Source organism: Pinus tabuliformis, chromosome 2_2 (genome assembly GCF_031772625.1).
Source record: "Pinus tabuliformis cultivar Carrire ecotype Pingquan chromosome 2_2, CPIR1, whole genome shotgun sequence".
Taxonomy (NCBI): Eukaryota; Viridiplantae; Streptophyta; class Pinopsida; order Pinales; family Pinaceae; genus Pinus; species Pinus tabuliformis.
The window spans coordinates 968926367-968948905 of record NC_142300.1 but is presented as its reverse complement, the minus strand read 5'-3'; the positions used below and the strand labels follow the sequence as shown (position 1 = coordinate 968948905).

The window sequence follows — 22539 nt, the reverse complement described above, 5'->3', positions numbered from 1 at the left end:
GAACCTAGGTCTGATAAGGCTCTTTTCGCCATGGTGACTGCCTTCAAGCGGAGTGTGTATGTCGGATTTGGACTACTACTCAATGTGAGGCTAACTGTTTTGTTTTTTGAATTAATCTGGAAAAGCTGAAGTCTCAAAGGTAACTCCGTGCTTAATAGGCACCCCTGTTCTCATCGTAGCTTGGGAGATCAGCACTGGCTGAATCTGGCTAAAAATGCAGTTGGACTGCTTATTTTGTCCAATGCAATGAGGTTCTGCTATTTGCCCTAATCAAGGTGAAGGGCCTGTTACCAACGTGCCCAATGTACTAATTCAATGGGGATTAAAATAATGATCGGCAATATGCTATGTGTTCCAAAACGAGAGATCTTCATTATTCAGAAAATCAAATCTGCAAAGGATCGTATTCAAGTTTTTAAATGGTATTTCCTAAATTTCAAGTGGGTGTTGAGTGTATCACTGTTTGCAAGGTAAAATCTTTGGCATTGGAGAACTAATGCTCCCTTTATCTGGACGAGATCAATTAATATAGAACATTTGAAGTACTGAAAATAAAAGCTTTGGGTAGTTTTATGTCTCACTGTTTTTTTACCTAGGTGAGGTCTATTGTGGACTTCGCAAAAATAGAATTGCTCTCTAGCTCACTGCTGACATGATTTTGTTTGTTGTCCATAATTGTCCAGTTGTGTGTAATAAAAATTCATTTACTATCCCTATTTCATTACATCTTAGATGCTATGTAGACATCTTGTTATGTTTGATCCATTAATCCGAAGATCAGAAAGAATCTGCCGTTTTTGTTTGCATATTTATTTTTCTGTTGACACAATGCTCGAATTTCAATGTTGTTCAGAGACTCATTGTTAAGGACATTCTTATCCTGGAAGTTTCCCTATAATAAAATGGTGATAATAAGAGGTCAATTGAAGTTGCTCCAAAACATTCCTGAAATTAATGGTTGTTTTAGCATCCATCGGGTTTATATTCATCTTATACTATTTTCCTTCCTACATATTAATTTGTTGTTTAATTTTTGCCGACATATTTTAATGCATCAAATGGTATTTTGTTTGAAAATTATATGAGAATGGCCATATGGCGAATTTCTAAAGTAAATAAACTAATAAAAGGTCGTTGATTTAAGATGAAATCATTTTTTTTTGGTATGAAAAGGAAAAAGGCTTATATTTTATGAAAGAAATCTATACATGTACAGGGCAGGGAGCCCCTAGAGCCTATCGAATAAAAATGGATATGAGCCTTGAGAAATCGAATTTTTACTTATAGCAAACTGCCTTCTACGAGGATAATCTTGTTTGCAAGGCAAAATTTGTCTAATTGTGTTAACTATTAGACTTGTCACAAAAGTTATATTAAAAAAAGTTGCTTGGAAATTGGCAAACATAGGAATATTTTTCTGTAGAACTTCTGGATCCTGGAAAAAGAGTGAGAGGTTAAGAGGACCAATAGACTTATAATGAATGATGATATAGCTCATGCCAGTTCATGGAGTACTCTCCCTTCTACTGGGGAATTTCTTGACCTTGAGTGAAATTTTTGCAAAGTGCTCTTTGCTTTTAATGAATTCCCTTGGGAACTTGCATACTTCTAGTGGAGTGCACCTCAATTGCTTCGATTTGGCTTCTAATGTCTTCAATGGAGGCTCCTCTTTCTTCTAACATTTTCTTTATTTTGTTTACAACCGTAATTCCTTCCCTATACACTTCGGCCATATACCCTAGCCCTGAAGCAATCTTCACATAATGACGAAGATTGCCCATCACCACTTTATCCGTTTGGCAAACTTTAAGGGGACGTTGTTCATGTTACTCTTAGCTGATTTCATCTCTTTAGCAAGAACACAAATGCTTTTTGAGGATCTTGTGATATGTGGATCCTTATAACTCAATTGGATAATCTCTTATGGAAAGTTGCTCCACCTTGTGCAAACCTCCATCCATTTTAAAATAATAACTCCAAGTCCTCCGTAGCCTCTCTATTCCTGCCTTTCAGCACTTGTTTATAAAACGATGGTTAGAATATTAATGTCAATTTGTATAGTCCAAGATCCCACAGTACGGGACTGATATCCTGAATAGTGGTTTCTGCATATTTGTTCTGCGAGGCTGACTTGTTACTCACATGGTACCACTTAAGTGGTGTTGTGTCATGCATATATTTTTAAGAATAATGAATAATGAAAAATCCCTTGGAATAAAACGTAACTGTGACAAGACAGTGAAGCACAAAGATTTGCAGCAGCGTAGTTCTAAGTTGGATATGTGGAGATAGGATGGACTGATGATCTACGGCTGGTTGCTGATGTGGTGCATGTGAAATGCACAGGCAAAATTGAAGTTCACCATTAGTTCGTGGTCCCCAGTCTGAATTAGTTAGTCACAATATCTTTAGCATAACTTGGAGAGCAGAAGCGATTAGTGATGCGGAGACAAAGTCCAAAGTGAAGTCCCATTTCAATGAAGAAATAGGTCATCCAATGTGTAGTGGTCATGTGGGGAAGAGAGAAGGTGCGGTATGGATTGGAAGAGCTTTGGGAGGTGCTCCCTAGCTTGTCTCCTCGTGGTATTTGGAGGGTGTTATGTGGAGTTTGAGACCGTAGTTGACTCTCATAAATGGTGCACCCTAATTAGGGTTTGTTAAGGATAGTAGCATATAAAGGTTTAGAAGTTCATTTTCCAAAGGGCGTGGAAGAAGTGTGAAGAATTTGCAAGGGCTTAGTTGAATATCTAGTTGGAGCAAAGAAGTTAAGGGCATTTCAATGTGAGGTTCATCCTCTTCTTTTGTACTTTCATGGATGAATTTGATTGCTGAAATTACTTTTGCAAATCTTGTGTAATGATCTTTTAAGGCACAATTATTCTCACAGATGAAGGAATAAGGTTGAGGTGAAACCCTCCTTGTGACTTGTCATTATCATTGTTCAATACTTGGTTTGCTACCATCATTTTTGTATGTTGAAGTGTAACTGTCATCTTTTGCTGTTCATGGTTGTACATCGATTACTTGCTGATTTGTAATTGTTGAAGAGGCATGCCTTTGGAGCATGGTTGCCCTCCCTTTAGCATATTAAAGAAGTTTGTGTGGTTGATTAGAGCATGTTTATTGCAACTTTGTTACACGACCTTCCACAATTTAAACTCTCTTGATTATTGATCCTTATTCCTAACTTCATTACTCAGTGAGGTTGATATTGTTCCATTATTTTCTCCATTTCATCTCAAAAAATCTTTCCTAGGGTTTCCCCCTTGTGTAGGAAAAGCACTGGTCTAGAGTGAGAGAAAGCATTGTTGTCGTAACATTGGACAATCTACCTAAGGTCTCCTAGGGATGCACTTAGTTAAGGGATTTTATAACATTTGATGTGCAAGTTTGGGAGGTAACAAATCTCATGGGTCGAGGAGGTTATCTTATGAAGATACACATCATCCACTTAGGTTCATGTTTTGCACAAGTGAATCTTATGCATTAAAAGTACCATTGAGCAATCCACAATCCTGAGAAAGTAGTTCTAGAAGAATGAGGCACCATTGAGATAATTTGTAGAGAAGAATTTTGCAAGGCCAAAGCCACCTACTTTTCATGGTGAAATCAAATCTGGCAAAGAGTTGAAGCTTAGATGTTGGGGATGTGAAAATATTTCTAGCTTCATGTTATTTAGGAAATATGAAGGGCAAAGTTGCCATTTACAGTTTGGTTGACAAAGCACCATATGGTGGGAGTGTCACGTGCAAGTGAGGAAGATAAATGATATAAAGAAAGTTTGAAAGCAATTCGCTAAGCATTTTTAGAAAAAATATATTTTTGCTCGTTACTATGAGAAAATCAATGACTTCAATGGCCTGCTTCAAGCGTGGCAAAATGCATGTTTATGAGTATGAAAGAACTTTGATGAAACTTTTGAAGGATGCCAAATACATGAGGGATGAGAAGCTAAAAATTAATCTCTTTTTGGGTGGAGTGTAATCCTCATACAAAAACCAAATTAAAAATGTAGAGTCTCATACTTGACGAAGATTTTAGAATGCTAAATATTTTTAAGGCCAAGCATAATTTCCAAAAGAATTATAGGGACAAAAAGAAGGAAAGATAGGATAAAATAAATAAAGGGTTTAACCCACCTCTCTCTAGAATCTATCAAAATATCTTCAAGCCAAATTACACCGCTTAGAGTAGAACACTACTAACATAAGTATTAGGAAAAAGACCAAGACCTTGCCCATGGAGCCATGTTTGTGGAGAAGATCACCTGATGAGGGATTGTCAATAGTGGAAAGGCAAATTAGAGGTTGTCAATAATATTCAAGAGGCTACAACAATGAATTATGTGGCATGTACAATGCTTGAAATTTATGTTGCATTAGAAGATCAATAGAGAAATCATCAAATTGCCTTGGTTAAGATTTCGGTAAGATTGGAAAACAATCTTTTATAATTTTAATTGATCTTGGAGCTAGTCATAGTTTGTTACCTTTAAGCTTGTTGAAAGTTGTTGTCTTAAGTGGAATGAGCACAACAAGCCATGACTAGCCTAATTACCAAGAAGAGAGTAAGATAGATAGTAAAGAGGTGAGAGTAAGATAGATAGTAAAGAGGTGCCTAGTAGAGTTGAATGGTCACTTTACACATGCAAAACTCAAATGTTGTACCTCTTGGAACTTATGATATGCTCATTAGGATGGACTAGATGGAATTGCATCATACTAGGGTTGTTTATTGAAACAAAACCCTTCTTTGTATTGGTGATGAAGTAACACAAGAACAATGAATTGTTAAATTTGGGTATGTTCTATGCTTAGAGAAATTTAATTCAATTTTCACAGTTAGCTCAATATATTTTCCAGATTAGCAATCACATTAGCATTAAAGTAAACTGCAGATAGAACATAAACATAAATCGTAGAAGAAAGCCAAGACAAGAGGACATAAGATGTGGCGCTAGCTAGGGACAAACCCCAATGTGGGGAAACCCTTGATCAATTCTTCTTAAATGTTCTTCAATAGTTCAACAGAGAGAGAGAGAGAGAGTACATTTACAACAGAAGTCATCACTTAGACTTTCTAGATAAGAGAATAGATCATCTCTACATGAGCTCAGTTGAAGACATGTTGCTTCAACTGATTCTCCAAGGTGACTCCTTCACCTATCATTATGCTGCATCTCGTCATCATGTTGCACCTCACCGTGCTGCACCATGTTGCACCTATCATCACAGCGCTGGACCTAATGGCCATGCTGTGCACTTCATGCTGCTGCCCCTATCACTATGTTGCTCCAATCACTGAGCTGCTCTCATCACGGATCTGCACCCAATGCTGCACTCATCTCTGATCTGCACCCAATGCTGCACTCATCATGCTGCATTCATCACTGCATCCAATATGCTGGTTTACACTCACCAGTGTTAGCTGCATGCTATGGCTTACAGCCTAGCAAAGCATCTAGACTCCTCCAAAGTGCAGTGAACTAATAGTCACAATGTCTGCCTTGATTTGTCTGCAATTGTCCTCTAAGGGAAGGCTGTCTGCCTTCCACAAGACTGTCCTCCATTTATTACAACATGTATATATCTGACATGCCATACATTAGACTGAAGATGTCGCTGTCATGTGTTCACTAGATAACATACAACCTAGAGAGCAGACTTCACTGTTTCTTCTTTAGGATAGTGAATTCCCAGTCCTTAACTCAAGCCTTGTAATTGTTTTATCTACAACGCTATGCTGTCACCTACAACACTTAGTCCATGCTGTCATCTTCAACACACTTAGGCACCTACAACACTTAGACATGCTGTCACCTACAACATACATTAGGCCTCCTTGTGATGTTGATAAGGGCTGCGTATTGTAGACAAAACAACAGCAAGATATCCTTGATTAGACTGCAGATTAGGGCCTTTGTTTGTTGTTCGTTAGGCCTCCTTAGACTGTGGCTAGGGCACCTTATTGGACTGCGGATTAGGGCCTTTGTTTGTTGCTCATTGGGCCTCCTTAGACTGCGACTAGGGCACCTTATTGGACTGCGGATTAGGTCCTCCTTAAAGCTGCTAGAGCTCTCCTTTGATTGTGGCCAAGTCTCTCCCTTGCCTGCGGCTAAGGCTAGAACATGTGGCTAGGGCTACGTATTAGGGCAGCGTGTATAGGCTCCTTTGGACAGCGTATGAGGGCAGGTTAGGGCAGCGAATGGAAGCCTCCTTACTGCTGTGAGGGTATCCCTTTTGCTGCTTCTAAGGGTTGTCTCAAACCCTTCGAGAACAACGTATATATATATATATATAGGCATGATAGGCTGCCTTAGAGTCTGCTGTTTAGGCTTCCTTAAGCATGCTAGATCTCCCTTCCTTCCTGCGTCTAGGGTTTCTTCATTAGGGCAGGGTAGATCTCCATTAGGGCAGCGTTATCCCTTAGGATCTCTCCTCCTACTAAAACCCAAAGACAAGTAGAGAGGAAGAGATCCCAAGTGAGTGTGTAGAAATGACTTGAAGTCCACCTCTATGTATACTAAAATGTTGAGCACAAGAGGGGTTTATTTGGTTGCTAGTCGACCTTGACGAATTGCCCCATAACACAAATAAATTCACATCTTCATGAATACTTATCGAAATCGGATGATATTTAGATCAATCCTACACCTCTCGATGAAAAGGATCCAAGAAAAATATCAGTTGCCATTAATAAGATGACCCACATGGAGTTTGGCCCTAGTTGCTAATTTTAACATGAATGGAATTCCAAAATCTATTTCCTTAAGAATAAGATAAGATAGTTTTATTAATGTCCAACAAATGACCATAAAATTAGGTTAGTGGGACTAAAAGTTACATCCACTGTGGATGCAATATGGGAGAGCAAAAGCAAATCCTAGGTAATGTTGAAAGCAAGATAACGGAAAAGTGCAACTTATATAACTATCTAATTAAGCTAATCACTAGGGCTAACCAACACCTACATATATATGTATCATAGGTGTGGTCATACAAGGTGAGAGCCAAATTCTTAAGACTGGACATTTTAATGTCGATCAAGAGAGAGAGATTTAATGATGATGCCAGTGATGTCAAGTTCACCCGGGCATGATGGTTAAGGGCAGGGGGGATTGGGGCACAACCTTGCTTTTGGAGTCCTCAGATCATAGTGGAATACAACTAAATGATCCTCAGGGGGGACATAGGAGCAAAGGAGCCTTTCTCTCCTACCATCCAAGGTCGAACGAAAGAAACTCTAGATAGGTCTATGGCTACTTAGTTGAAGTTGGGAGGTAATTTGATGGGACAAGAGATGCCTTTTCTAGATTTGTGTGGAGTTGGTATTGCCATCATTATGAGGATGTGTGGTTTGATATTTGGTTTGGCACCTCCGAAATGGCCTCAAAGATATTGATCAATCTCCTGAGGGGGAGCTTGAGTGGAGACTTGAAGTCTCACCACTCTATTTTCAGAAGTACTCTGGAGCTATTCCTATCTCTTATTGCCTTGATCTGACAGAGCAAGATGAAAGTATGAGATGATCCTCTTGGTAGTCCCATGGCAGAGTGGGGCATGCAAGAATTGAGATTTGTTGTTGAACATCTCCCTAATGAAGAGGGCTAGGTATTTCTGTTCACAATATCAGAAGAAAGTTGAGAGGAAGCTCCTCGAGTCCCTATAGCTGCGGTGGTAGTGTCCTTTGATCTTGTAGTAGAACAAGTACATGAAAATTAGGTGCACCTCTCTCTTTGGCTCTTGTTGGTGGCACATTTGGTAGATCCTATTTAGTCAAGGAGTATGGTGATTGGTCTCCAATCAAAGTTTATGAGAGCCAGCTCAGAGCTAGACCATAGAGATCCAAAATGAATGCATCCAATATTGAGGTGTATATGGGGAATGGACAATGATGCCATCTTGCAACTCCAAGAACTTCTCTAGGTAGAAAGACATCTTTGGGCCAAATCTATTTGGAGGTGAAGTCCAAGTAAGCTTGATGTACAATTTGTAGATGGCTTAATGCAGATCTTGTCTAGTTGGCAATAGATGGCTTGACATATGTAGAGAATATTGAAAGGGGGGAAAGCACTCTAGAGGATGGTCATTGACTGTAGAAGTTGAGAGGCCTCTAAAAACCAACCTTATGCATGACCAGTGTGGCAATTTGAGGCAAGGGCCCTTAAGGTAGGGGTACCTCTCTATGTCGGAGGTTGAGTCCTTGAAGGTCTTAATTCTTTGTAGGAAAGAGACTAGATGAAAGATGACCTTGAGGTGGAAGGGGTGGACTCTGAACTTTGTTTGAATAATGGGTCAGGTAATTTTACATTTGCATCAGATGATGCACTTGAGAAGTAGCATCTAAACTCTCTATGTTTGGGTCCAATGTGTTTGTAGCAAGCTCTATCCCCAAATATTTGAATAATAGTGGATTGTGGGTCTCATAATTGCCTCCGCAAGGTAAGTGTTCGATGAGATGTGGCCTTGGAAACACTATCTCTTAATGAGGGCTAAGGAGTCTGTTGCCTTTGCTTAGTCGAGGCTAGAGGTCCCAATGAATGCTAAAACAAAGTCATGTGAATTGGACCCCCAGGGAAGGTGTAAGTTGTCATGATCTCAATCTCTTACCCCGTGGAAGTAAAAATGTAAGTTAGGAAGAAATCTCTTCAGTACATTGAAAATTGTGACCTTAATTTTACTTAGGTTGAACATCAAGTGTCAAAGATCACAAAAGCTGACTAGATCATTAATTTGCTTCTACAGACCCTTAGGAGTAGAGGCCAACAATATCATGTTATCAACAAAAAGGAGTTGAGAAATCAACATTTGATGTAGAAGGTAGTCATCTCCCTCTTGAATGTGCTTGTAGAGGAAAGACTCCTACTCATCAATATCCATTAGAAAGAGATTTGACAAAAGGGGGCACCCTTGCTTTACGCTAATGGTATTTTGGATAAAGGTAGAGTACCATGTGTCATTTAGAGGTGACCCAAAACCGACTTGTATAATCTTATCATGGCTGCCAATAAGCTCTCATATATGGTGATGCCACAATGCCTTTGGAATAATGCTTCTCTCAGGACTAAGTCAAATGCTTTTTAGAAGTCTACAAAGCAACAATAGACTTTCAAAGAGTGATGGTGGGCTCCTCAATAATGGATTTGAGTGTGAAGATGTGATTGATCGTTTGGTACTAAGGGTGGAAATTGGCTTGTCATCTGGCCTTGAGATGTCAACTCTCTAGCTCATTTGAAAGTCACTAATGTAGGATTGTGGCATAAAGCTTGCAGAATGTATATACAACTATGATAGTTTGGTAGTTGTTTGGATCATAGCTACTTCTCGATTTGTGGATTGTGTGAATGATGTGTCTAGTCTAAGAGTCGGGGAAATTGGGACATACCACATGGTTGAATAAATCAACATTGTGTGAGTTGAGAGATTGGATGCCATGCTTAAGTAATTTGGCCTGGAGACCTTCCTCATTTGCTACTTTGTTGGTACTCAGGGCTTTGGCTACTCTCTTGATTTCTCTCTTAGAGAAAATGTGGCATGGGGGGAGGGGATACAAGTGGGGGGTTGTCAGAGAATGTTGTAAAGGCAGTTTGTGTGGGAGAAGAAGGACCAGAGGTCTAAGTCTAAGGGGATGGCATGGTGTTTAGGGAAAAGGGTATGCTAGAAGGTTTTTGATGTGTGGTATAGGGTTGCACAAATTCATGTCTGTTCAGGGAGAGGAATGATTGCTTCTTATAGTGGAAACCTCAGTGGTTTTCTCAGATGTGTGAGGGGAGGTCCTGGTGTTGTACTACTCAACAACCCCCCATTTAGTATAAAATCCCTTAGTTTTAATAAATGAAGACAATATTTGTTTTTTCAAAAACATGACTAAATGAGAAATCTCCCTTATCTGAGCCTTCATATCGGAGCTTAGGCCCATAAGACATATTCACAAATAAGCTACCCATATGCTTTAGTTTAAAATCTATTATTGACAAAACTTTTTCGAAATATTTTAAATATTGTAACATGTCCCCATAAGATAAGTTGCGATAAAACCTTCCTCGATTAAAGTTTTCAAATATTTTAAGTCTAAAAGTGATAAAGTGCTTCTTTGCGAATATAATAATAAAGGCCTGACCCCACAAGATTTCCATGTAGCATTATCAGAGCTTCTAAATATCGGAGTTTTCAATGTGAGCGTCACTCTAAATTCCCCGATCTCTCGATCCTCCGATATCCCTTTTCGCCCATCCTTCGATACTTGACATCGTCGAAACTGCGCTATCCTCACATCTCCGATATTCCGATATCCTCATATCGCCGATCTCCAATATTCACAAACCTCCGATCTCCGATAAACTACCCCTATTCATATCAGAACTTTCATATCGGGACTTCCAATCGACTATTACTCTTTCCAACCCCTGATATCTAATCTCCGATACAGAACCTCCAATATCCCTTCCTACTTATATTTTTCAGCCATTACATATAATAATAAAAGCCTATCGGAGAATGATAATATCACATGTTTCAATGATACAACCATAAGATTTTTTTGATATAATCCTCTGATATGCTGACGTGTACAAAATCCCATGTGAATCCACATTTTATCATTTAATGGCCGAATGTAACGAATTTATGATTTCGAAGTTCTAAATGATTTCATTATTGCGACTCGATATCACTAGATTTTGCTCATAAAAGACATAAATTGATATGAAATTGGTTATTCACTCTAAGGAATTCTTCAGTTAAGGAAGTCTCCACTTATTCCCGTGTTTTCCTTTGCAGGCCAGTCTCGATAAGCAAAGCTCAACAGAAATGTCTAGGGCAACTAAACCTAGGAAGAAACCTGTTGTTCAACAACAACCAGTCACTCCTCCACCTGAAGCTACCGAAATGCCTGCATTATTCTTAGACACAACTTGCACTCTCGATTTTAGAAGCTCTTCTTGGGAAACCATTTATAAGCTCTTTGAAGATGAAGAACCTAGGGTGACAGAGAAAACAATTACAGTCGAGGATTCTGCCTCTGTTTCTAAAACTACTTATAGCAATGTTGCCAATTCATTCTTGCATAGGATTGCAGCCCGGTCGAACATCCTGCCTTATACAGATATGGTTAAATGGGTTATCGACCATTTAAATATTGCAGAAAGGAATTTCATGACTAAGAGAAACACAGTTATTGGGTCATTCACTAGCAATGATTTGAGCAAGATGTATCAGCTATCGCTGCCCCAGAAAAATACGACAAGCAATTTTAGAGAAATTCATGAAAGAAAATGAAGATCAATCAGAGGTCATCAAAGGATGGAGAAGGGATCCCAACAAACACAAGCATGAGGATAAGGGTATGTATGCTATTGCTTCCATTGTCAGACCATTCTGTTATATAGTTGCTATGATGTGTAGAATGTTTGGTTACCCTAATACTTAGAAATTCTCAAACCAATGGGTACCCTTAATTGATGCTGCTTCAGATGGATATGTTATGGATTGGGGAACTATATTGTCTGATACTATAAGCACCCAAATCCTGAATTATAGGAAAAAAAAACACTTTTTTTGAGAACATTGTTCCCCCTTTCTATATGAGCACCTATATAATGGATGCTATCTGTTTTACCTCTGATTTTACATCTATGGGATGGAAATGGACCATAGAAGACTCTACGCCTATCCATATTTATCATAACATACTCTAGGAATCCAACTACCAATCTCATCTCTATAAAATTTGCCATGGAGTTATGCTGCCCATCTACCAAAGTGTCTTTAATGAGAGAGCTCCTAGACTTTCACTTTAAGCCAACAATGATTTATTATCAATGGGAAGATGGTTTGGAGAAGAATCCTTCACTTATATTTGAATCTTTGACAGTCTTGCAAACCCTCATGTGTTGCCCCTTTATGTTCCCGATAAACTTATAGCTCGAGAGATAGCCTACCAAACTGTAGGGAATGGCCTTTTAAAGGTTATGAAAGATAATAAAAAGACAATGTGGCCTACCTTTCCTATTCAATGTGGTGTTTATACTCTTGACAATTTTAGGCATGCTACTCTTGAGGTTGAAGAAATTCAACGTTTAAATTTCCCAACTATTCCCAATAGACAATATGATCCTAATGATACTGTTAAGAATGTCACTATACAAGCAAAGCTTAGGCAATTCACAAATGAGCCAGACAAATTTGATGATCTATTTGAATCAGTTTCTATCTATTCAGAGGTTGAGAAACGAGCAATAACACAATTAATGTTGATTTGGGGTAGCATCAGATGTGCCCTAGGCCTCATTTTGTAAGGAGGCTTAGGCACATGTATTCCAAAGAACCCAAAAAGCGTTTTGGGAAATTTCACCCAGAGACCATTTTATTAAAATAATTAATACTTTTAATGGAGTTCCTAAGTCTAAACTTAGGAAAATTAAAATATTAATGGGTATTAATCGAATTGTGGGTGTAACTTCTAAAAGAAAACTGAGATCAAACCAAAAACAATTTGAGCCTTTGATTAGGAGTTAATCTAGGCCGTTGGTTGTCCAACAAAAAGATATAAGAAGGGGCTTGAGGGTCATTTGGAAACACACCGAGGGAGATCAATAGATCGAATTTTTGAAGTGAGAAGATCTTAGGAGGAAATTCGATTGAGGAGATTTCTTGCAGTTGAGGGGCAGGGATAGTTGGGGTTGGAGTATCTTCTCCAGGATCCCTAATAATCCGCAGAGAGGCAGAGAAGCACTAGTGGAGGCAGCGCAGACCCAGGAAGGATTGACGCTGGGTTAGGAGGGTCCACGCAGTGCTTGACGCAGAGCCAGAAGGGTCAGCACAGAGGCAAGGCTGTCTTCCAGGAGGCAAGGAGACCTAGGGCAGAGCCGACGAGAGGCCCATGCAATTACTGCGAAGGGACAACACAGTTGTAGCCGGGGATAGTCAGTTCAGCTGCCGGATTAGTCGGATTTGCCATGTGAAGTGAGGTAATCTCACTAAGTTTTCTGCGAGTGTCTTTTTCTCTGTAACTGGATTGTCAAAAGGGCATCCAGAGTTGTATTCAGAATTACTGCTTAATAATAATAAACGCTCAGAGTTGCTGCATAGGTTTTCCCGCATTGGGTTTTTACGGGGACACAGGTCCCTAATGTATCTCAGATAAAAGAGACTGGTACTTCTTCTTCTTCTCAGGTAGAAGAAACTCTAACAGACAAAAATCTAGATGCAATTTGGGAGCAGTTCACTAAAGAAATAGATCCTAAGAATCTGAAGACTCCATTCCAGATGAAGATTACACAGACCCCTGAAGTTACAAGGAAGACCTTGCTTACTATTAAGGCTTCCGAGAAAGCTCTAGACATTGATGATTTAGAAGTCATCCCAGTATTCCTGACATCTGAGGTCGTTTTGAAAATTGATGAAATTCCTCCTCTTGATTTGTTTTATAGTCCAAAACATAAAGTTGTGGTTAGCAGACAGAGAAAAAGAAAGAGAATTGAACAGACCCAGGCTTTAGTCCCTGGTAATGCTTCCTTTGAAGTAATTTGGAAAGATGCTCAAGCTACTCTTGCTGAGGATCTCGGAAGACTTTCGCAATTTGCAGGAGCATATGCCAGTGCTACTATTGATAAATCCTCTGAAGTACACAACTCCTAAGGGGGGATGATGAAATAATTACGCAGCTAGAATAGGGTTTTGAGAATGAAAAACAAGTGCTTGCTCAACAATGGCAAGCACAACTTGCAGAAATGCAAAAGAACTTCAATGATTTAAGATTCAAAATGAATCTGATCTGAAGAGCAGGGATAGTCAAATCTAGGAACTTCAACAAAAGATAGAGCAATTAAAGGTGAATCTCGAGATAGCTGAATTCAAGAAGGAAGCAGGAGAACTAAACAATCTCCTTGCTCAACAACAAGTTGTTTTCTGTCATAAATTAGCCACTATCCATGACTTATGTCAATCAAGCAATTCATTAGTGAATCAATTGTCCGATCTGAGGACATACTATAGGGAAGTTGAGGATAAGATTTCAGATTATATTGACTAGCAAGATAGTAATAAGGGGAGATCAGTTGATCTCCCTAAAATTGAAGAATCACAGAAAGAGATTGTTTTCCAGGAGTGGGAAATAAAACTCAAGCATGTAGAAATAACAATCTTTAGTGCCAGGGATATTTCAAACAATCTCACTGAATCAATCTGTAGGAATTTACAGGGTAAGTTCCTCAGACAGAACACCAAAGGACACCGCTCACACACAGATCACAGATCAATACACCAGTATTTTGACGTGGTTAAAACCCTCAAAGAGGGAAACAATCCACGGCTTGAGCCAATGCGGCCACTTCAGGCAATTTATTAATAAAAGAATGAAATTTTACATAAGCTTCTCTCATGAACAATAACCTACAAATGACCCTCCATGCTCTTTAAATAGAGATCATGGACCAATCGGGTGTTAAGCCATGGATGAAGTGTCGGTAATACCGAGGAGAGAATGAACCGTCGGATCACTACATATCGTGACCGTCGGATTGTAAGTTACAAAATGTACATAGTAAAGAAACACACTTTACCTAACTCTATACTAGACCAAGTTATACTTAACTATTTCCTATGTGTTGGAATATCCTAACATCCCCCCTTAAGAACAACTTGGGATAGGATTGAAGGATTTACAAATATGACACAATAGGAGAAGAAAGGAGGCACTAGAGCCTATCCCCCCTTAGTGACAACTTCCTGAACTCCAACCATAAATCGAAGTTTAGTGAACTTCGCCTCTGTGAGAGCCTTTGTAAAGATGTCTGCAACTTGATCATCTGTTGAACAATATTGCACTTCAAGAACATGGTCGTGAATGAGCTTTCTGATGAAGTGCATGTGCAGTTCAATGTGTTTGCTGCGCTGATGTTGGATTGGATCTTTGCATAGTTGAATGGCACTTTGATTATCACACCAAAGTGTAGTCGGATGTTGCTGCTGAAAGCCAAACTCTGACAGGATCTGACGAAGCTACAAGGCTTCCTTACTAGCTTCTACGGCACCACGATACTCTGCTTCTGCTGAAGAAAAAGTAATGGCACCTTGTTTCTTGCGAGCCCATGTAATAGGTCCTGAACCAAGAGTGAACACATAACCTACAGTAGACTTCCGATCATCAGGGTCACCAGCCCAATCGGAATCAGTGAAACCAACCAATAGAGGAGCTGCTTCGGCACTGTAATGAATCCCAAACTGAACTGTACCTCGAACATAACGAAGTATTCTTTTAGCTGCTTTCCAATGACTTTCATGTGGATTTTGCATAAACCGAGCAACAAGTCCAACAACAAAGGAAAGGTCAGGACGAGTATGGGTTAGATACAAAAGTTTTCCTACAAGTTGACGGTATAAGGTAGCATCAACTTCAGGAAAAGTACAAGTGACTGAAAGTTTGACTCCAGACTGAAAGGGAGAAGGGGCTGGCTTACAGTCTTCCATGTGAAAATGGCGTAGAATATCACAGGCATACTTGGACTGGGAAAGGAAAATACCTTCCTTGGATTGCAAGACTTGAAGACCAAGAAAATAATGTAAGTGTCCTAAGTCTGTCATTTCAAACTTCCTTTTAAGGCTAGACTTCACATGGTTTATAAGGTTGGGATCACTACCAGTCAGGATAACATCATCAACATGAAGAACAAGAATGATAAGAGACTTGCCCACTTTCTTGGTGTAGACAGTATTGTCAGAATGACACCTAGAAAAGCCATTTTCTAAAGTTATCCATTTTGGCATACCAAGCTCGAGGAGCTTGCTTGAGACCATAAAGGGATTTCTTAAGCCGACATACAAGGCTGGAGTCTGTTTGTATAAAGCCAATAGGTTGTTCCATATAGATTTCTTCATGCAAGTCCCCATGCAAGAAGGCAGATTTAACATCCATCTGATGGACTTCCCATTTGAAAGAGGCAGCAAGGGAAAGAATAAGGCGGATAGAGTTCATTTTGGCAACAGGGAAGAAGGTTTTAGTGTAGTCAATGCCTTCAACTTGTGAAAAACCCTTAGCAACAAGACGAGCTTTATGTTTATCAACTTTCCCATCTGGTCCATGCTTGGTTCTGTAAACCCATTTGCATCTAACAAGTTTTCGTCCCTTTGGTAGAGGAACAAGATCCCATGTATCATTTGCCAATAATGAATGATATTCTTCATTCATAGCTGCTTCCCAATCTGGATGGCCTGAAGCTTCTGCAAAGGTGTCAGGATCATAATTCACTGAAGCTTGAGCCAGTAAAGAAGAGGCTCTATCAAACTGAGAACGTGTACGTCGCTGATATGTAGGATCACCGGCAAGATCACCTGCTGCATCCCGAGTAGCACAGACCCATTTTGGAAGCTGAGGAGCTGAAGGAGGATCCTGAGAAGGTGGGGGAGGATTTTCATCCTCGCTTTCATCATATGAAGAAGAAATATTTTCAAAAGTAGAAGAGATAGGGAGAGGTGGTACATCCGCCGAACTAGGCTCGTAGGCCGATATATTTTCAGCAAACTTTACATCTCTTCTAATGATAACATTTTTGGACTTAAGTGGAATAAGTCTATATCCTTTGACATCTTCAGAATATCCAACAAAAATACATTTTTCACTCTTAGGTTCTAAAGCTTTATGTTTCTCATCTGGAATATGGGCCCGTGCTTCACTTCCAAAAACACGAAAGTGACTTACATCTGGTTTAATTGAGCTCCATGCTTCTTCTGGAGTGATATTCTTTAAAACCTTAGTAGGAGTGCGATTTATTATGTAATTTGCACATTTAATTGCTTCTGCCCAATAATTAAGACTAAGTCCTTTAGATTGAAGCATACAATTAGCCATTTCCTTTAAGGTGCGATTCTTCCTTTTAGCTACACCATTTTGTTGTGGAGTATATGGAACAATATGTTGCATTTGAATTCCATTCTCAGTGCAAAAGTTGATGAATTTGTTGTTAACATATTCTCCGCCATTATTAGATCTTAGCTTAAGAATTTGATGTCCAGATTGATTTTCAACAAAGGCCTTAAAGGCCAAGAACGTGTTAAATACTTCACTCTTGAGTTTTAAGAAGTATACCCAAGTGCATCTGGAGAAATCATCAATGAAAGTTAATAAATACTTGTAGCCAGAGAATGAAACAACTGGAAGTGGACCACATAAATCACTATGCACAAGCTGTAAAGGGGCTGAGGCGTGCCAAGAGGCACGTTTTTCAAAACTGTCCCGATGATGTTTTCCGAGTACACATCCGGAACAAACACCATCTCTGCAAGATACCATTGGAAGACCTGTCACCATATTTTCTTTACATAGATTCTGAAGAGAGCGATAGTTTAAGTGACCAAATCGCTCATGCCAAAGTTTGCTCACTTCATCATTATGAGCAACAAATACCGAGGGAAGATTTGATGACCCAAAGTTGTGAAACTTATACAACCTTGTAGAATCATCAGCAATGCCAGTAGCTAAAATCTGTCTAGGATCTCTTAGGTCCTTAATTACAACATCGTGAGGTGAAAATTCAACGATTTTACCTTCACGTGAATGAGTTATCTGATATACAGATAGAAGGTTGCAGGATAAGGTTGGAACTGTTAAACACACATGGACAACAAGACAATATGAAAGATAAATCATGTGAGTACATTTTTTTATTAACAGGAGATGTACATTTATAATACAATGTTGTGACTCTTGGGTTTCAGATCCCAAGGTCTCTTGGACTACTTAGTCTTTCCGGCTTCCACACTAACCCTTTAGGATTAGGTGTCCAACATTCCCCCCCTTAATCCGAAGGGTTATGTATGAGTCCAAGAAAAGAGCTGTAATACAAAATGTGCAAAAAATACATGGCAGCACTAGGCTGAATGTGCTCTATGAAATGTTGGTATAAAGGGCGGTGGTTTAAGGATGACCACCAACACTGGAACGCTTAGTGCAGTTCCCAGAACTCTTCCAAAACTGGCAAGAAACTGAAGTTTTCTGCTAGAGGAAGTGTTCTCAATCTGTGATGGTTTAAGGATGACCAACAACTCTGGAATGCTTAATGCAATTCCTGGAACTCTTCCAAAACTGGCAAGAAGCTGGAGTCTTCTGCTAGAGGAAGTGTTCTCAATCTGTGATGGTTTAAGGATGACCAACAACTTTGGAACTCTTCCAAAACTAGCAAGAAGCTGGAGTCTTCTGCTAGAGGAAGTGTTCTCAATCTGTGTTCACGGGCATCTTTGTCTCTGGCTGCAACTCTGAAACTGGTGTGGCAGGTTGTGGCTCAAGCTCGCTTGATGTGACTTTGAAGCTTGTAGATGACCATCATTTCCCCCCCTGTCAGGTACAAGGTGAGAAGATGGAGAAAACTCAACTGCAAGACTGTTCAATACTCTGGAACAAGTTCTGACATGTGTTTGGAATATCTTCTTGGCTGTTGATGCCCATTGCCAAGAAGCGATCCATCCAAGATGAATCTTTGTTCTTGCAGGACGTTTGTTTTTGAAGCATCTGTGTGAAGAATGGCTGGTTTTATGACAATGCTTACATGGATGAAGATCAAAACAGTGATCTTTCAAATGGCCAACTCGATCACAGTGTTGGCATTTTACAATCTGTTGTTGTTGTTGCTGCGGTGGAAGAGGAGTAGAATCTGGAACAGCTGAAACTGAACTGTCATAAGGAGCAGTTGAACTGTCATAAATGAATCCAGCACTCTGAAACTGAATGGGCTTGGCATAGTCTGGAATATGAAAGGACAAGTCCTTGTCATATCCAAGACCAGTTCTGTGCTTGTTGTGGACAAGCTGTTCCCAAGGTCTGATGATGGGCTTGGGAAGTGCAGATTGAGTTTCTGCATCTGCATGTACAACTGCTGCTTTATTTGAATGAACAATAACATTATTGACTTGCTGTTTATGGGAGTCTGTTTCAATCCTCTGAACAGAAACAGATTCAGAATGATGACTCCACTGTTGTAATTCTTCCTGCTGCAGTTGTGATTCAAGCTGCAAAAACTCTATCTTTTCTTGTGCATTTTTCAAACAGATTTGAATGTTTGCGACAATGGCTTTATCAATCACAATTGTATTGTCCATGGTAGAATGTATTAGAGTATTCAGTAATTCTAATACAACACTCATTCTATCCATTTCACAATAATATCACTGCAAAAAAAAATTGATTGGTGTACCACTTTGTCTTCAAAAAATCTTCAAGTATGTAGCTTCTCAATATACTTCCATATACCATGCAATTTCATACCATATGATATATATATATATATATATTCTGCGCAAAATTACACAGAAAAATATCTTAGCCAACAAATTGTAATAAAGAAGTAGCTGAGAAGTAGAGAACCTGGTTACACAATGAGATCTCTTCAAAAATCTAAATCAATATATGACAACCCAAACATTTGCAGAAGTCATAACACTTGTCTTATAACTTGAATATCTATGTATTTCAGCCGTCAGACTTGAATTTCAAAAACCCCTTCAAATAGGAAGACCAATGTGAAGCTTTGAGTCTGCTAAAAGCTTGAAGTCAGGAACATAAAATATTTCATTCCATTTCAGTCACCATAGACTTGATATCATTGTATACATAATTGAAAAACGCTGACAAAGCACCCGTTATCGGTGAGAATCCAACGAGAGAAATCACAAGACTGAATTAAGTCCTCAATTCGCCTGAATGGGTAAAAACAATGTGCGCCTTCTCAAGCGAAATTCTGGGGTTATTTCTGTAGAAACTTTGATGATGGACAAATGAATGATAGGCAGGCAGGCGTGAATTATGGTCAGAAGAAGCAGCAGCAAGGGAAAAAGAAGCTGAATGATGCAAATTATTAATTAACGATCAACGGGCTTAACCAGTCTTTTTACTAACGCCGCCACTGCTCTCACCACAACTGCCTATTCATCCTGGAAGCGACTGGAGAATTCCTTGAGTTTATTAGAAAGAGGGTATTTTCCTTCCCCTGGACATTTTTCTTTCACATCAATGTGAGTCTTTTCCTTTTGTACCTCAAAGAAGAGTTGAATTTTTCAAGCATAAGTCGTTCACAAAAATAAACAACAGTTTGAATAATATCGTCTCGTCAGAAATTACCGAGTCAAAATTGCAAGAACATAACTATATTCCACAGTGATCTGCTATTACAGAAAAAGCTGGCCTTAGAAATTCACGTTTGTTAAACACACTGAATTTTGCAGAGCTTCACCCGAATCTTTAACGCCGGACCACAAAAAGCTCGCACACATCACAACACCTCCTAACACAAAACCACGCCCTCGGAAATCAGCAAGAATGCCCCGACCTCCTCCGCACAGTCCAGGGTTACCAGCAAAAAGCGCTCGGATTTATATGCTTGAAGAACCCTTGGGAAGATTGCCTTTATTGAAATAAAATGTCCCACAACAGCTTACTGTTTTGGGCGTTACAATCAAAAACAGATTATCTTATGATTGATGCAATGACCACCAGATGAGTAATACATCACTTGAAATTTGTGGATATTTAGTAGCAACTATTTAAGCGCCGATGTATGAAGAAATACAAGAAATTTGCGGCAGTTAAATACTTAGTAGCAACTATTTAAGAGCCAATGTATGAAGAAATACAATAGTTCATTTCTGAGCACCTCTGTCTGATGCAACATGCAGGGTCCAAGTAATAGAGCAAATGGAGGTCGGAGTTTAATGCGCCAAATGTTTCCAGACATCATGGGCTTCGTCGCCGATCATCTCTGGACAGCCTGGAGTTCCCCTGTCCGAGCTACTAATGCCTGAGCAACAATATACTTGCAGATTTGTTAACCCCCGATCATCGATACTTCATACAGTTGATAACCACAACCACTGTCGTTATACTGTAATTAGTTTATTAAAGCAGATGCCTTTGTAACACTTGCTTCTTTACTGAAATCTTTTTCATTCTTTTGTACATTTATCACATATACACGAGATGAAGGGAAATGCATGCAGCATTTCTCAACAATGACTGGAAGCTACACTGCAATGCCTGTGAATCAACAGTTTAATAGAATCCGACAAACATTTCAAGGCATCAATAGTGATAGAATCTAAACACGTTCATTTTTATTTATTTCAACTCTTTACGCAAAGCAATATGTCCTTCATCCGCCACCAGTATCAGACATTGCAACACTGATCCAGTTGATTTTAAAATGTGGTTCCTCGTCCGATCTCACAATTGTTGCCACAGGCTATGCTCATTCCCTCAATAGACAAGCTCGAGCAGAAAATGGAATTGTCATAGCAATGGAATCCCTCAAAGCGGTCATATAAGTGAAGAACCAAGGTTTGTTAAATGTCGATGTTAATAGAGGTGATTTGTGGTGTTAGCTACCTATACCAATAGGTTTCATATTTCATGATTGGCTATGAAAGGGCCAAATATGCTCTGCTTTGATGACTCAAAGATCACATATTTCCAAGAGAGTCCAATCTATGCTTATAGCTTGGTATGGACTTAAAATTTTGATGGATGGTCCAACAGTCTAATCTGGATCATTCCATGGTTTAAATTTGCAGTTGTAGATTAGAGAAGAAAGTCTGTCCAAACTGTTTAATCTTGGCAGACAAGTAGTTCAGGTAGAGAAGAAAAGGCTCCCAACAGCTTAATCTGGGACCTTGGAAGAAATAAGGGTAGAAGTAGATAGAAAAAACAAAAGAAAAAGCCAAAGAAAAGAAAAGGCAAGTAAGGGTCTGCAAGTCCAAGTGCACCCTCCAAGAAGAAATAAAAAATGCTAGGCAAGTAGCTGGGTAAGTAGTTGGGGTTGCAGAAAGGTTATCTTTACCATTGCAGATGTGTTAACTGTGTTTACCAAAGCAAAGTCAATCAATTGACAAGGTGTTCTTCTTCATCAAGTTGCAGCAGGGAGCATCACTAACCTCCCTCCTTCCCCCTTCCATTTCATTACTAACATCCCCTCATCAGCTGAGATTCATGGAAGAAGATTATGGTTTCATGGTGGTTCTTGTTCATTCAAAAGCCACATTTCTTGTGTAAAAATCTTTTCATTTTGATCTACTCTTTAAGCCAAGTGTTTCACAAACAAACTTAGTGTTTTCCCCCTTCATCCACCCCCCATCCATATTAACTCTAACTTTACTATATAAATCCCCTATATCACCTTTCCCCTACTAATATTAAACACCATGGTGTATAAACCCCAAATTTTGTATAAATACCCCTCCCCTTGGCATTATAGCCAATAAGTCCTATGTCAGGGATCAAAGTGACATCTGGCCACTTGGATGAACCTATACCTCATCTTCCCCCCTTGCTTCAAGTCATTCCACTCATTAAACCATTATTTGCAAAGAAAAACCCTATACAAGCCCCTTTTTACCCATAACCCCTTTGAAATCATAAAAAGATCCAAAAAACCCACTTCTGCCGCTTAAACCAAAGTCTCGGCGCATATATTTGTTTTTCAAAATACATTGAAAACCTTACTAAAACACTATGCCCCGATGATCCTCCGCCTAAGCGCGCATCCCGAAAATAACTATTAAA

At 39.3% G+C, this 22539-nt stretch overlaps 1 protein-coding gene across 1 annotated transcript in view; it reads left to right on the top strand.

Annotated features, from left to right (window-relative positions):
- The window catches only part of LOC149196457 (uncharacterized), a 108830-nt gene that overhangs the window by 1015 nt on the left and 85276 nt on the right, over positions 1-22539 (top strand). The window lies entirely within an intron of this gene.